The sequence below is a fragment of the Papio anubis genome, chromosome 16 (assembly GCF_008728515.1).
Source record: "Papio anubis isolate 15944 chromosome 16, Panubis1.0, whole genome shotgun sequence".
Classification (NCBI taxonomy): Eukaryota; Metazoa; Chordata; class Mammalia; order Primates; family Cercopithecidae; genus Papio; species Papio anubis.
In genome coordinates, this window is record NC_044991.1 from 86,723,349 (window position 1) to 86,739,081 (window position 15,733).

The following is a 15,733-nucleotide window of genomic DNA, read 5'->3' on the forward strand; positions in this document are numbered from 1 at the left end:
AAACATCCATGTTGCTCACACAAAGCCTGTTTGGTGGTCTCTTCACATGGACGTGCATGACAAAAAACATAGAGACAACAAAAACATAGTCAAAGAAAATCCTGGTATTTAATTTATCAGACATGGACTTCAAAATAATTATGATTGATAGAAACAAGAAAGATAATGACAAGAAAGAGGATATCACCACAACACAGGGATCTATAAGATAGAACCAATTCTAAAACTTATATGGAAAAGCACAAGCTCTCAAACAGCTAAAACAATCTTGAATAAAAATAAAGTGCAAAGAGTCACTCTAGCAGCTATTAAGGCTTATGATATAGCTACAGTAATCACGATGGTGCGATATTCAGAAAGGAGAGATACATAGACCAATGGACTAGAACAGAAATCCCAGAGGTAGAGACACATACAAATAGGCTCCACTGATTTCCGACAAAGGTACAAAAGCAAGTCAATCAGGAAAGAATTGTGTTTTCAACAAATAGTACTGGAGCCACTGAACTACTACAAAACAAATTAATCTTGACTTAAACCTCACACCTTATGCAAAAATTAATTCAAAACAGATTACAGTCTTCCATGCAGAAACCCTAACGCTTTTAGGGAAGAAAAGAAACATAGGAGAAAAATAATTGAAATATTGGGTTAGGCAAAGAGTTCCTAGACTTGACACCAAAAGCAAAACCCATAAAAGGAAAAAAAAAAATACATTGGAACTCACCAAAGTGAGAAAAATTTGCTCTGCAAAACTCACGTAAAAAGGCTGAAGAGACAAGCTACAAATTATAAGAAAACTATCTGCAAACCACATATGTGACAAAAGGCAAGTATCTAAAATATATAAAGAACCCTTAAAACTCAAAAGTAAAAAGGCAAACAACTCAATTTAAAAATGGGCAAAGAAAATCCATACAATCATCATAGTCAAAAAAAAAAATTAACGGCCAAAAAACACAAACAGATATTTTACTCAAGGGATATAAAGGTGGCAAATAAGCACATGAAACAATGTTCAACTTCCTTAGCTGTTAGGGAAATGCAAATTAAAATCACAATGAGTTATCACTATATACCTATCAGACTGGCTAAAATTTAAAAATAGTGAGAACACCAAATGCTGACAAGGATGCAGAGAAACTGGATCACTCACATGTTACCGGTGGAAATTTAAAATGAAACAGTCACTGAAAAATAGTTTAGCTATTTTTTATAAAACTAAAGCTACAACTTCCATAGACCCAGTATTTACATTCCTGGTTATTTAACTCAGGGAAAAGGACACTTACGTTCATGCAAAAACCTGTACACAAATGTTCATGAGAACTTTATTCATAATGGACACAAACCGGAAACAACTCAGATATTATTCAATAGGTGAATGATTCAGCAAATTGCAGTGTACCCATACCATGAAATACTTCTTAGTATTAACAAGGAAGGAATGAACTGTTGATTCATGCAGCAATCTGCATTAGGTTCATGAGAATTATGCTGAGTGCAAAAGGCCAGTATCAAAAGAATACATACTTGACTTAGTCGTTTTGCACTGCAATAAAGGAATACCTGAGGCTGGGTAATTTATAGAGAAAGGAGGTTTATTTGATTCATGGTTCTGCAGGCTGTACAAGATGAGGGCCTCAGGTTGCTTCCACTCATGGCAGGTGGTGAAGGGGAGCTGGTATGTGCAGAGATCACATGGGGAGAGAGGAAGCAAGAGAGAGGTGGAAGGTCCAGGCTCTTCATAACAACAAGCTCTCAAAGGAACTAATAGAGCCTTAAGGGAAGGCATTAATTTATTCACAAGAAGTCCACCCCCATGACCCAAGTACCCCCCATTAGGCCCCACCTCCAACATTGGGCAACAAATTTCCATATGAGGTTTGGAGGGAACCAACATCCAAACTGTAGTAATACTGTGTGACTCCATTCGTATAATATTCTTGCAATGAGAAAATGCTAGACATAGAGAACCAGATTATTGGTTGCTGGGGATATGGATGAGGGGTGGTTATAAAGAGAAACATGAGAGATTCTTACAGTCATGGAACTGTTGTGGTAGTGAATATACACAGCCCTACAAGTGTGATAAAATTGCATAGAACTAAATATACTCATCCACACATACAAAGAAGTACAGGTAAAGCTGGTGAAGTCTGAATGGGATTGGAGGACTGTGTCAATGTCACTATCCTGGTTGTGATATTGTACTATAGTTTTTCACGGTTATTTCAAATAAATAATGGTTTCTGATTCAGTCTCTTTTGTCTAATATTAATATAGCCACTCAAGCTCTATAATCACTGTTGTTTGCACAGTATATCTTTTTCCATTCTTAACTTTCAACCTATATTTTGAGATAAAAATATGTTTTTATACACACCATAAAATGTGTTAAACAAAAATTATGGGAGGCCATTGTTTTGGACTGAGCTCCTGCACTAGTCCCCAATAGACCAGACCAAATCAAACCAAAACAGAGTCACTCATGCTGAATGACACATGATCAAAATGACACTTTGAGGCAGCAGGTATTATAGAGCCTCAGACTAGTTTTTCCAAAAAACAGGAGCTTCTGGTCTACCTCAGTCAGTGTAATAAAGAAGTCACTTCTCCTTTAACCCTTACCAAAAAAAGTAAGTTGAAGTAACCTGACATTAGCCAATCAGCTTCTTTTTCCCGCTATTGTTCCGTTTCCTTTTTCCCACCTATTGCACAGTGGGAGCTTTGATTCTATTTTGTAGAATGGAGGCTGCTCTTATTTATGAATTGAAAAAAAAAAAAATCTTTAAATTTGTAATTTTGTCTTTTGACAAGTTGAATCTTATTTTTAATCCAGTCCAACAACCTCTGGCTTTTGGTTGGATTGTTAAATCTATTCACATTGGGGGCAGAGCAAGATGGCCGAATAGGAACAGCTCCAGTCTCCAACTCCCAGCCCGAGCGACACAGAAGACCGGTGATTTCTACATTTTCAACTGAGGTACTGGGTTAATCTCACTAGGGAGAGCCGGGCAATCGGTGCTGGTCAGCTGCTGCAGCCCGACCAGCGAGAGCTGAAGCAGGAGAGGCATCGCCACCTGGGGAAGCTAAGGGAAAGGGGAATCCATTTTCCTAGCCTGGGGAACTGAGACACACAACACCTGGAAAATCAGGTAACTCCCACCCCAATACTGCGCTTTTAAGCAAACAGGCACACCAGGAGATTATATCCCACACCTGGCCGGGAGGGTCCCATCGCCCACAGAGCCTCCCTCATTGCCAGCACAGCAGTCTGCAATCCGAGGCAGGCAGCAAGGCTGGGGAGGGGCGCCCACCATTGCTGAGAGGGTAAGTAGGTAAACAAAGCCGCTGGGAAGCGCAAACTGGGTGGGAGCTCACAGCAGCTCAAGAAACCTGCCTGTCTCTGTAGACTCCACCTCTCTGGGGACAGGGCACAGTAAACAACAAACAAAAGCCAAAAGCAGCAGAAACTCCTGCAGATGCAAACGACTCTGTCTGACAGCTTTGAAGAGAGCAGTGGATCTCTCCCAACACGGGAGGTTGAGATCTGAGAAGGGACAGACTGCTCTGCTCAAGTGGGTCCCTGACCCCTGAGTAGCCTAACCCTGGGAGACATCCCCCAATTAGGCAGTCTGACACCCCACACTCACAGGTGGAAAGTACACCCCTGAGAGTGAAGCCCAAAGAAAGAATCAGACAGGTACACACTCTGCTGTTCAGCAATATTCTATCTTCTGCAGCCCTGCTGCTGGGACACCAGGCAAACAGGGTCTGAGGGACCTCAAGCAATCTCCAACAGACCATAGCTGAGGGCCTGACTGTTAGCTGAAAGCTATCAAACAGGAAGGACACCTACACCAAAACCCCATCAGTACGTCACCATCATCATCAAAGAGCAGAGGCAGATAAAAAGCCACAAAGATGGGGAAAAGCAGGGCAGAAAAGCTGGAAATTCAAAAAATAAGAAAGATCTCCCCCGGCAAAGGAGTGCAGCTCATCGGCCAGCGAACGGATCAAAGCTTGACGGAGAGAATGACTTGACGACAGAGAAGAAGGTTTCAGTCCATCAAACTTCAGAGCTAAAGGAGGAATTCACGCACTCCAGCAAAGAAACTACAGGTAAAATCTTGAAAAGTGGAAGAATTGATGTATAGAGTAATTATTGCAGAGAAGGTCATAAAATGAAATGCAAGAGATGAAACCATGACACGAGAAATACGTGACAAATGCACAAGCTTTAGTAACTGACTCGATCAACTGGAAGAAAGAGTATCAGCCATTGAGGATCAAATGAACTAAATGAAGCTGCAGAAGAGAAACTGGAAAGAAAAGAAGAAAAAAGAAATGAACAAAGCCTGCAAGAAGTATGGGATTATGTAAAAAAGACCAAATCTACGTCTGATTGGGGTGCCTGAAAGTGAGGGGAAATGGAACTAAGTTGGAAAAACACCTTTCAGGATATCATCGGGTAGAACTTCCCTCAACCTAGTAGGGCAGGCCAACATTCAAAATCCAGGAAATACAGAGAACGCCACAAAGATACTCCTCGAGAAGAGCAACTCCAAGACATAATTGCCAGATTCACCAAAGTTGAAATGAAGGAAAAAATCTTAAGGGCAGCCAGAGAAAGGTCAGGTTACCCACAAAGGGAAGCCCATCAGACTAACAGCAGATCTCTCGGCAGAAACTCTACAAGCCAGAAGAGAGTAAATAATATTCAACATTCTTAAAGAAAAGAATTTTAAACCCAGAATTTCATATCCAGCCAAACTAAGTTTCGTAAGTGAAGGAGAAATAAAATCCTTACAGATAAGCAAATGCTTAGAGATTTGTCACCACTAGGCCTGCCTTACAAGAGACCCTGAAGGAAGCATCAAACATGGAAAAGGAACAACCGGTACCAGCCATTGTGAAAACATGCCAAATGTAAAAGACCATTTAGGCTATAGGAAGAAACTGCATCAACTAATGATAAAATAACCAGTTAATATCATAATGGCAGGATAAAGGTCACACATAACAATATTAACCTTAAATGTAAATGGACTAAATGCTCCAATTAAAGACACAGACTGGCAACTGATAAAGAGTCAAGACCCATCAGTCTGTTGTATTCAGGAGACCCATCTCTACACGCAGAGACATACATAGGCTCAAAAATAAAGGGATGGAGGAAGATTACCAAGCAAATGGAGAACAAAAAAAGCAGGGGTTGCACACTAGTCTCTTGATAGAACAGACTTTTAAACCATCAAAGATCAAAAGAGACAAAGAAGGCCACACATAATGAAGGTGTGCTGATCAATTCAACAGGAAGGGCTAACTATCCTAAATATATATGCACCCACCAACAGGCACCCAGATTCATAAAACAAGTCCTTAGAGACTTACAAAGAGACTTAGACTCTATACAATAATAATGGGAGACTTCAACACTCCACTGTCAACATTAGACAGATCAACGAGACAGAAAGTTAACAAGGATATCTAGAATTGAACCTCAGCTCTGCAGCAAGCAGACCTAATAGACATCTATAGAACTCTCCACCCCAAATCAACAGAATATACATTCTTCAGCACCACATCGCACTTATTCGAAAAATTGACCACATAATTGGAAGTAAAGCACTCCCTCAGCAAATGTACAAGAACAGAAATTGTAACAAACTGTCTCTCTCAGGACCACAGTGCAATCAAACTACAGAACTCAGGACTAAGAAACCAATCAAAACCGCTCAACCACCTGGAAACCGAACAACCTGCCCTGAATGACTACTGGGTACATAACGAAATGAAGGCAGAAATAAAGATGTTCTTGAAACCAATGAGAACAAAAGATACAACATACCAAAATCTCTGGGACATTTAGCAGTGTGTAGAGGGAAATTTATAGCACTATGCCCACAAGAGAAAGCAGGAAAGATCTAAAATTACCACACTCTAATCACAATTAAAAGAACTAGAGAAGCAAGAGCAAACACATTCAAAAACCCAGCAGAAGGCAAGAAATAACTAAGATCAGAGCAGAACTGAAGGAGATAGAGACACAAAAAACCCCCAAAAAATCAATGAATCCAGGAGTTGGTTTTTGAAAAGATCCACAAAAATTGACAGACCGCTAGCAAGCATTCAATAAAGAAGAAAAGAGAGAAGAATCAAATTGACGCAATTAAAAATGATAAAGGGATATCACCACCGACCCCACAGAAATACAAACTACCATCATCAGAGAATACTATAAACACCTCTACGAAATAAACTGAAAATCTAGAAGAAATTGATAATTTCCTGACATGTACACTCTTCCAAGACTAAACCAGGAAGAAGTTGAATCCCTGGACAGACCAATAGCAGGCTCTGGAAATTGGAGGCACACTAATAGCCTACCAAACAAAAAAAGTCCAGACCAGATGGATTCACAGCTGAATTCCTACCGAGGTACAAGGAGGAGCTGGTACCCATTCCCTTCTGAAACTATTCCAATCAATAGAAAGAGGGAATCCCAACTCATTTTATGAGGCCAACATCATCCTGATACCAAAGCCTGGCAGACACAACAAAAAGAGAATTTTAGACCAATATCCCTGATGAACATCGATGCAAAAATCCTCACAAAATACTGCAAACCGGATTCAGCAACATCAAAAGCTTATCCACCATGATCAAGTGGGCTTCATCCCTGGGATGTAAAGGTTGGTTCAACATTCAAGAAATCAATAAAACATAATCCAGCATATAAACAGATCCAAAGACAAGAACCATACATGATTATCTCAATTGATGCAGAAAAGGCTTTTGACAAAATTCAACAGCCCTTCATGCTAAAAACACTCAATAATAAATTTGGTATGGATGGAACGTACTCAAAATAATAAGAGCTATTTATGACAAAACCCAATAAGCCAATATCATACTGAATGGGCAAAAACTGGAAAAATTCCCTTTGAAAACTGGCACAAGACAGGGATGCCCCTCTCTCTCACCACAATTCTATTCAACATAGTACAGTTCTGGCTAGGGCAATCAGGGCAAGAGAAAGAAATCAAGGGCATTCAGTTAGGAAAAGAAGAATAAATTGTCCCTGTTTGCAGATGTTTATTACGATTGTATTTAGGAAAATCCCATTGTCTCAGCCCAAAATCTCCTTTAAGCTGATAAGCAACTTCAGCAAAGTCTCAGGATACAAAAATTAATGCAAAATCACAAGCATTCTTATACACCAGTAACAGACAAACAGAGAGCCAAATCATGAATGAACTTCCATTCACAATTGCTTCCAAAGAGAATAAAATACCTAGGGAATCCAACTTACAAGGGATGTAAAGGACTCCTTCAAGGAGAACTACAAACCACTGCTCAGTGAAATAAAAGAGGACACAAACAAATGGAAGAACATACCATGCTCATGGACAGGAAGAATCAATATCGTGAAAATGGCCACTGCCCAAGGTTATTTATAGATTCAATGCCATCCCCATCAAGCTACCAACGAGTTTCTTCAGAGAATTGGAAAAAACTGCTTTAAAGTTCATATGGAACCAAAAGACCCCGCATCTCCAAGACAATCCTAAGTCAAAAGAACAAAGCTGGAGGCATCACGCCACCTGACTTCAAACGATACTACAAGGCTACAGTACCAAACAGCATGGTACTGGTACTCAAAACAGGAGATATAGACCAATGGAACAGAACAGAGTCCTCAGAAATAATAATTAGCATCTACAGCCATCTGCTGATCTTTTGACAAACCTGAGAGAAAACAAGAAATGGGGAAAGGATTCTATTTAATAAATGGTGCTGGGAAAATTACAGCTATATAAGTAGAAAGCTGAAACTGATCCTTTCCTTTACTCTTTTTATACGAAAATTAATTCAAGATGGATTATTAGAGACTTAAATGTTAGACCTAATACCATAAAAACCCTATAGAGGAAACCTAGGTAGTACCATTCAGGACATAGGCATGGGCAAAGACTTCATGTTCAAAACACCAAAAAGCAACGGCAGCAAAAGCCAAAATTGACAAATAGGATCTCATTAAACTAAAGAGCTTCTGCACTGCAAAAAGAAACTACCATCAGAGTGAACAGGCAACCTACAGAATGGGAGAGAAAATTTTGCAATCTACTCATCTGACAAAGGGCTAATATCCAGAACCTACAAAGAACTCCAACAAATTTACAAGAAAAACAACAACCCCATCAAAAAAGTGCGGGCAAAGGATATGAACAGACATTTCTCAAAAGGAGACATTCATACAGCCAACAGACACATGAAAAAATGCTCATCATCACTGCTTAATGAGAAATGCAATCAAAACCACAATGAGATACCATTCACACCAGCTAGAATGGCGACCACAAAAGTCAGGAAACAACAGGTGCTGGAGAGGATGTGGGAGAAATAGGAACACTTTACACTGTTGGTGGGATTGTAACCAAGTTCAACCATTATGGAAAACAGCATGGCGATTCCCTCGCTGATCTAGAACTAGATGTACCATATGACCCAGCTATCCCATTACTGGGTATATACCCAAAGGATTATATATCATGCTGTTATAAAGACACATGCACACGATGTTTATTAAGTGCACTATTCACAATAGCAAAGACTTGGAATCAACCCAAATGTCCATCAGTGATGACTGATTAGAAAATGTGGCACATATATACACCATGGAATACTATGCAGCCATAAAAAGGATGAGTTTGTGTCTTTAGGGACATGGATGCAGCTGGAAACCATCATTCCTAGCAAACTATCACAGCAACAGAAACCAAACACCGTGATGTTCTCACCATAGGTGGGAACTGAACAATGAGATCACTTGGACTCGAAGGGAACATCACACACTGGGGCCTATCATGGGGAGGGGGAGGGGAGGGATTGCATTGGGAGTTATACCTGATGTAAATGACGAGTTGATGGGTGCTGATGAAAGTTGATGGGTGCAGCACATAACATGGCACAAGTATACATATGTAACAAACCTGCACGTTATGCACATGTACCCTAGAACTTAAAGTATAATAATAAAAAATAATAATAATAAATAATAAAATAAAATAAAATAAAAAGAGAAAAAAAATAAAAATAAATCTATTCACATTTAATGTTGTTACTGATAGAGTTGGATTTCCATCTGCTATTTTACTTTCTGTTCTTTCTCTCTTCCTCAGCTTACTTGTTCCTATATACATGCTCCTTTTGCATTAAGTGAATATTTTCTAGTGTAACATTTTCATTTCTTTCATTATTTAGCTATTTTTTTAGTAGTCGCTCTAGGGTCTGCAACGTACATCTGAACTTGTCAGCATAGATTTACACTAACATAATTCCAGTGAGATATAGAAAATTTACTCCTCTATTGTTCAATTCCCTCACCCAGGTTTTGTGTTACTTTGTTATGTATATTATTTCTAAAGGTGTTACAAACTCAACAATGCATCGTTGTCATTATTTTTATAATTTCATGTCCTTTAAAGAATCTCAGAGAAGAGAGGAGAGCTAGTATATATTTATAGAGTTTGCTTTATTCTTCTTCTTATTGGCCGTTTTGGATTATCTTCATTTCTCCTGTGGATTCAAGCTTCTCTACGGCATCATTACTCTAGACAGCTTTGTTTTCCGTCTCCTCCTTTGTGTTGTTATTGTCACATAGATTACATTTTTATATACGATAAACCTAAAGTGTAATTAGATGCATATTGTTCTATATGATGGCTTGCGAAATCAGTCAAGTGAAAAAAGAAGAAGAAATATGCAATTACACTGTCTTGTACAATTATCTACATAATTACCTTAATCAGTGCTCTTGTTTTCTTAATGGTCTCACTTGCTTTTAGTCTGAAGAATATCTTTTAGTATTTTCTTATGGCAAGTCTGCTAGCAGGAAATTATCTTAGTGTTTGTCTTAGAATACATTTATTTTTATTTCAGAGAGATTTTTCCAAATATGATATTTTTTTGTTGACAACTTCCCCACCCCTAGCGTTTTGAATTTGTTATTCCACTTCCTTCCGGCATTGATTTTCTTGTTCTGATGGGAATTCCACTGTTATCCTTACTGGGGGTCCTTATATGTGATGAGCCATTTCTCCCCACTACTTTTACAATTTGTTTTGGTCTTTATTCGACATTTTGATGATAAAGTGTGTGGATTTGGATCATCTTGTGTTTACCCTATTTGGATTTTGTTGTGTTCCAGGATGTGCATATGAATTTTTTCAGGTTTTATATGAACTGTTCTATTTTAGCTTAAAATAATAGTAAAATAATTTTCAACCACCAAGGTATTAGAGGGGCAAAATGAAATATATAAAATTCTTGATTAGTTTTTTAAATGACAAGAATAAAGATAATGAAAGTAGGGCAAGAGGGAAACCAATGGTAAGATGATAAAAATAAACCCAAATACATATCAAAATATATTTAATATAAATAGATAGATGATCCAGTTAAAAGACAAACATTGCTAGACTGGATCAAAAGAAATAAAACAACATAAAACTAAACAAAATGCTTTCTGCTTTCAAGGTGCATTAGGAAAGAATGAATGTGAACTGTTGGAAGAGATAGACCAACTAGCCGGGCGCTGTGGCTCAGGCCTGTAATCCCAGCACTTTCGGAGACCAAAGAAGGCAGATCACGAGGTCAGGAGATCGAGACCATCCTGGCTAACACGGTGAAACCCTGTCTCTACTAAAAAATTAGCCGAGCGTGGTGGCAGGCACCTGTAGTCTCAGCTACTTGGGAGGCTGAGGCAGGAGAATGGCGTGAACCCAGTAGATGGAGGTTGCAGTGAGCCTAGATCGTGCCACTGCACTCCAGCCTGGGCGACAGAGTGAGACTCTGTCAAAAAAAAAAAAAAAAGGAAAAGATAGACCAAATATTAACTGAAAGAAAGTTGGCTTATTTATACTTACTGTATATCAGACAGAGTACACTTTAAATTATGATACATTACTACAGGTAAAGGATCATTTAATAATGTCAATAGGGTCAATCTACCAGGAAGGTATAATAACATGAAACGTTCATGTACCTAATAATATAGCTTCAAAACATGCAAAACGAAAAGCTCTTGCAAGGTTCCCCAGGGAAGTTATCACAAAGTTACCTCATTGCGGATGAGTGGGTGGGGTATTGTTGAACAGATGGAAAAGGGGCAAGTGCTTTATCACAAAAAGGAGCTGGATTAGGGTCAGATACCTCATTAGATATAAGCTGATTTTGTCTTCGATTTTGAAAAAAAGTTAAGTGGAAGGGCTGGTGTCTGTTAAAAATTGAATGTACAGTGTGGCTATGAAAGGAATGAGACACATCTCCCATATATCTCCCAACTTCCTGAGCCCAGCACAAACACATTCCTCCATATTTCTTTCAAACTTCAGAAAAACACCACCTGGGAAATCTCCGATAAGGACGCAGCGGGAACCAATAAAAAATGCTAAATGTATAATATTAACCAATTGTAATGCTGTAACTGAGAGAATTACCTTGTTCCCCTGTAACTTTACATATCCTGTTTACATCGGGCTATAAAAAGCAAGCACTCGCATTGTTCGGGGCCCTCTTGTATGCTGTGGAATGGAGGGACCAAGTTCGAACTTGTAGTAAAGATCCTTGCCGCTTGGCTTTGACTCTGGACTCTGGTGGTCTTCTTTGGGGAACAAACGGTCTGGGCATAACAGCTAAAGAGAGAGTGTCCTGATAAAATATCCAACTTCATAGATGATGCAGATTTCTTCCAGGTGGCAAAATGCATGCAATTCTGTGAGGCAATTCTGCTGTAAACCAATTAAAAGATGGCAGGGGAGCCTTGGTTACATTTCTGCATTAAGAAAGTAAGTAATCCTAACTCTACGTATTCAATGATAACTATGAGCAATCAGTAACAAAACAACAGAGAGCCATTGCGTATTGTTCCCACAGACATTGGCTTGATCTGCTGCCACAACTGAAAAAAGCCAACAACATCTGGCCAAGCACCATAATGAAGTCAATTTTAGAAACAAAGTGAGAAATATAAGCTTGTATAAAACCATGATACCGCTGAATGCTAAGTTCTGCATATGCTTCCCATCACCCTACATTCAGGGACAAAGAAGGCAAGGAAGACCCAAGGACAAAGAGCTGTAACCATTTAGGGAATATTATAAAAGACTTTACTTAAAAACAACTGGGCTCTTTAGTCTGCACAGGTTAAGAGAATAGGGTGGAATCTGTAAAACCATGGATGTTATGATCAGGAAAAATCCAGACTCCATTCAATCCTGGTACATGTAGTAGTTTCCTGTGGCTGCCAAATTACCCCAAAATTAATGGCTTAACCACAATAAAAATATATTGTCTTTGAGTTCTGTAGGACAGGAGCATGGTATGGGTCTCATGAGGCTAAAATCAAGGTATCAGCAGGGCTGCTTCCTTCTGGAGGCTCAGAAGAACATTTTTTCCTGAATTTCTTAGTTTCCAGAGGCTGCCTCTGCACCTTGGCTCATGGCCTCTTGGCCATCTTTGGCTAGCAGCACAGGTTGAGATCTCACATGGTCTCACCCTCAGCTCTCCTGCCTCTCTCTTCTACTTTTGATTACATTGGGCCAACGCAGATAACCCAGGACATTCTCCTCAGTTTAAGGTTGGCTGATCAGAGACCTTAATTCTATCTGCAACCTTAATTCTCCTTGGCATTCTCCTTAACTATTCACACCTTCTTAGGATTAGGATGTGGATATCTTCCTTGCAGGGGGATTATCCTGCTGATCACCATATACAAAAGTAATGAGTAATAATATCCCGAGGCCTGAAAGTAGCTGTGTGGTTTTTTTTCTTTTTTTTAGTACAAATAAAGGAGGTACAATTTTTTCAGCAGATGATACTGGCCGAAAATATACTTAGTTTAAAAACATCATGGATGATAAATGCTTGACAGATCAGCAAAGGATGCCACAGATTCTGGGGACACATTCTTAACCTTTTATGCTTTCTTTTTCTCATTTACAAGAATCATGTAAATATTTAAATACATGTAAGAAAAATGGTGGGAAGAGTCAAGATGGCTGACTAGGTACAGCCAGGAAGAGCTTATTTCATGGAGAGACCAGATCATCAAGAAGACTGCCACACTCTAAGCAGATCTTTGGAAGGAAGGCATTGAGAGTGGACGGAGGGAGGACACAGCCTCTGGGCTGAATGGGAAGGAAACTGCAAACCTTGCATGGGGCTGCCAACCACCAGGACTAGTTCCTAGCCCCGAGCAGCTCCTGGGGAAGGGGCAAGTTAAATAGGCATCAAGTGGTCCACTCCTGCCACAGACCTCCAGAATCCTACTTGCAGGAGAACCCATGACCTACATGGACATTACAGCTGGCAAGGAGAGCTGCTTGGAGAGTTGCTAGGAACAGCACTTCAGCCTGTGTGAAGTCCAGAGGGTTTGGCACGGGAGCGTCTGCAGTGGAGCAAGCCCAGGGGTGCGCATTCTGGAAGGCTCACCATGCTTCTCTAGCTGGCTTGGGTCTTTGTCGATTGTCAGACCTGGACAGAATATCTTTCCAGTGGGACAGGGCCAGTCTGATCTGAGCACCCCTTTGCCTGCCAGCCTCTCCAGGGTCCCTGCCTGGCTGCACCTGCATCTAGCACAGCCTGAGATGCCTAATCAGTGCACTTCCCACTGGCTACTGCCACAGCTCCTTTACCCGCAGACCCCACCTAACAATCAGAGAACTTCTACAAACAGGCCACTACCCGCTTGCAGCAACCTGCAGCCCTCCTCACTGCTTTGTCAGGTCACACTCACCCACAGCCTCCCCCAACTGCTTTGCTGAAGTGCTTATGCATGGACCACACCATTCCACGGCCACCAATGTGGGCACATGGACCACACGGTGCCACAGCTCTGCTCTGCTTTTGATATGCAAAAATCATACAAAAGATCAACAAATCCAAAGGTTGGTTTTTTGAAAGATAAATAAGATTGATTCACTGATGGCTAGACTAATGTAGAAAAAAGAGAGACGCTCCAAACAAACATAATCAGAAATGACAAAGCAGACATGACCACCAACCTCACAGAAATACCAAAGACTCTTAGAAACTATTCTGAACACTTACATGCACACAAATCTGAAAACCTAGAAGAATTAAATAAATTCCTAGCAACTACAACCATCCGAGATTGAACCAAGAAGAAATTAAAGCCCTAAACAGACCAATATTGAATTCTAAAATTGAATCAGCACTTTGAGAGGCCAAGGAGGGCAGATCACTTGAGGTCAGGAGTTCGAGACCAACCTGGCCAACATGGTGAAACCCCATCTCTACCAAAAATACAACAATTAGCCAGGCATGGTGGCACACACCTGTAGTCCCAGTTACTTGGGAGACTGAGGCAGGAAAATCACTTGAACTTGCAGTGAGCTGAGATTGTGCCATTGCACTCCAGCCTGGGTAACAGAGCAAGTCCCTGTCTTAAAAAAAAAAAAAAAAGGAAAGAGAAAAAAAAAAAGAGTAAAATTGAATCAGTATTAAAAAAAAATCTACCAACCAGAAAAAGCCCTGGACCAGATGGATTCACAGCTGAATTCTACCAGATGTATAAAGAAGACCTGGTACCAATCCTACTGAAAGTATTCTGAAAAATTGAGGAGGAGGGATTCCTCCCTAACTCATTTTAAGAGGCCAGCATCATTTTGATACCAAAACATGGCAAAGGCACAACAAAAAAGAAAACTTCTGGCCAACATCCCTGATTAACAGAGATGCAAAAATCCTCAACAAATACTAGCAAACCAAATCCAGCAGCACATCAAAAAGCTAATCCACCACAATCAAGTAGGCTTTATTTCTGGGATGCAAGTTTGGTTTGACATACACAAATCAATCAATAAATGTGATCAATCACATAAACAGAACTAAAAACAGCAGGCTTATGATCATCTCAGTAGATGCAGAAAGGGCTTTCAATTAAATTAAACATCCCTTCATGTTAAAAACCCTCAACAAACTAGGTATTGAAGGAACATACCTCAAAATAACAATAAGAGCCATCTATGACAAACCCATGGTCAACATCATACTGAACAGGCAAAAGATGGAAGCATTCTCTTTGAGAACCAGAACAAGACAAGGATGCCCACTCACATCACTGCTATTCAGTGTAGTACCGGAAGTCCTAGCCATTGTAATCAAGCAAGAGAAAAAAACAAAAGGCATCCAAATAGGAGGAGAGGGAGTCAAACTGTCCCTCTTCACAGATGATATGATTCTATACCTAGAAAACCCCATAGTCTCTGCCCAAAGAATCGTAGATATGATAAACAACTTTGGCAAAGTTTTAGGATATAAAATCAATGTATAAAAATCAGTGGCATTTCTATACATGAATAATGTCCAAGCTGAGAGCCATATCAAGAATGCAATCCCATTCACAATAGCCCCCCAAAGAATAAAATACCTAGGATTACAGCTAACCAGAGAGGTGAAAGAGAATGGAATGCAAACACCACAAAGAAATGAGCAATGACACAAACAAATGGAAAAACATTCCATGCCTCAAGGACTGGAAGAATTAATCTTGTTAAAATGGTCATGTGGCCCAAAGCAATTTACAGATTCAACGCTAGTTCTATCAAACGACTGGTGGCATTTTTTACAGAATTAGAAAAAAACTATCCTAAAATTCACATGGAACCAAAATGAGCCCAAATAACCAAAAAAATCCTAAGCA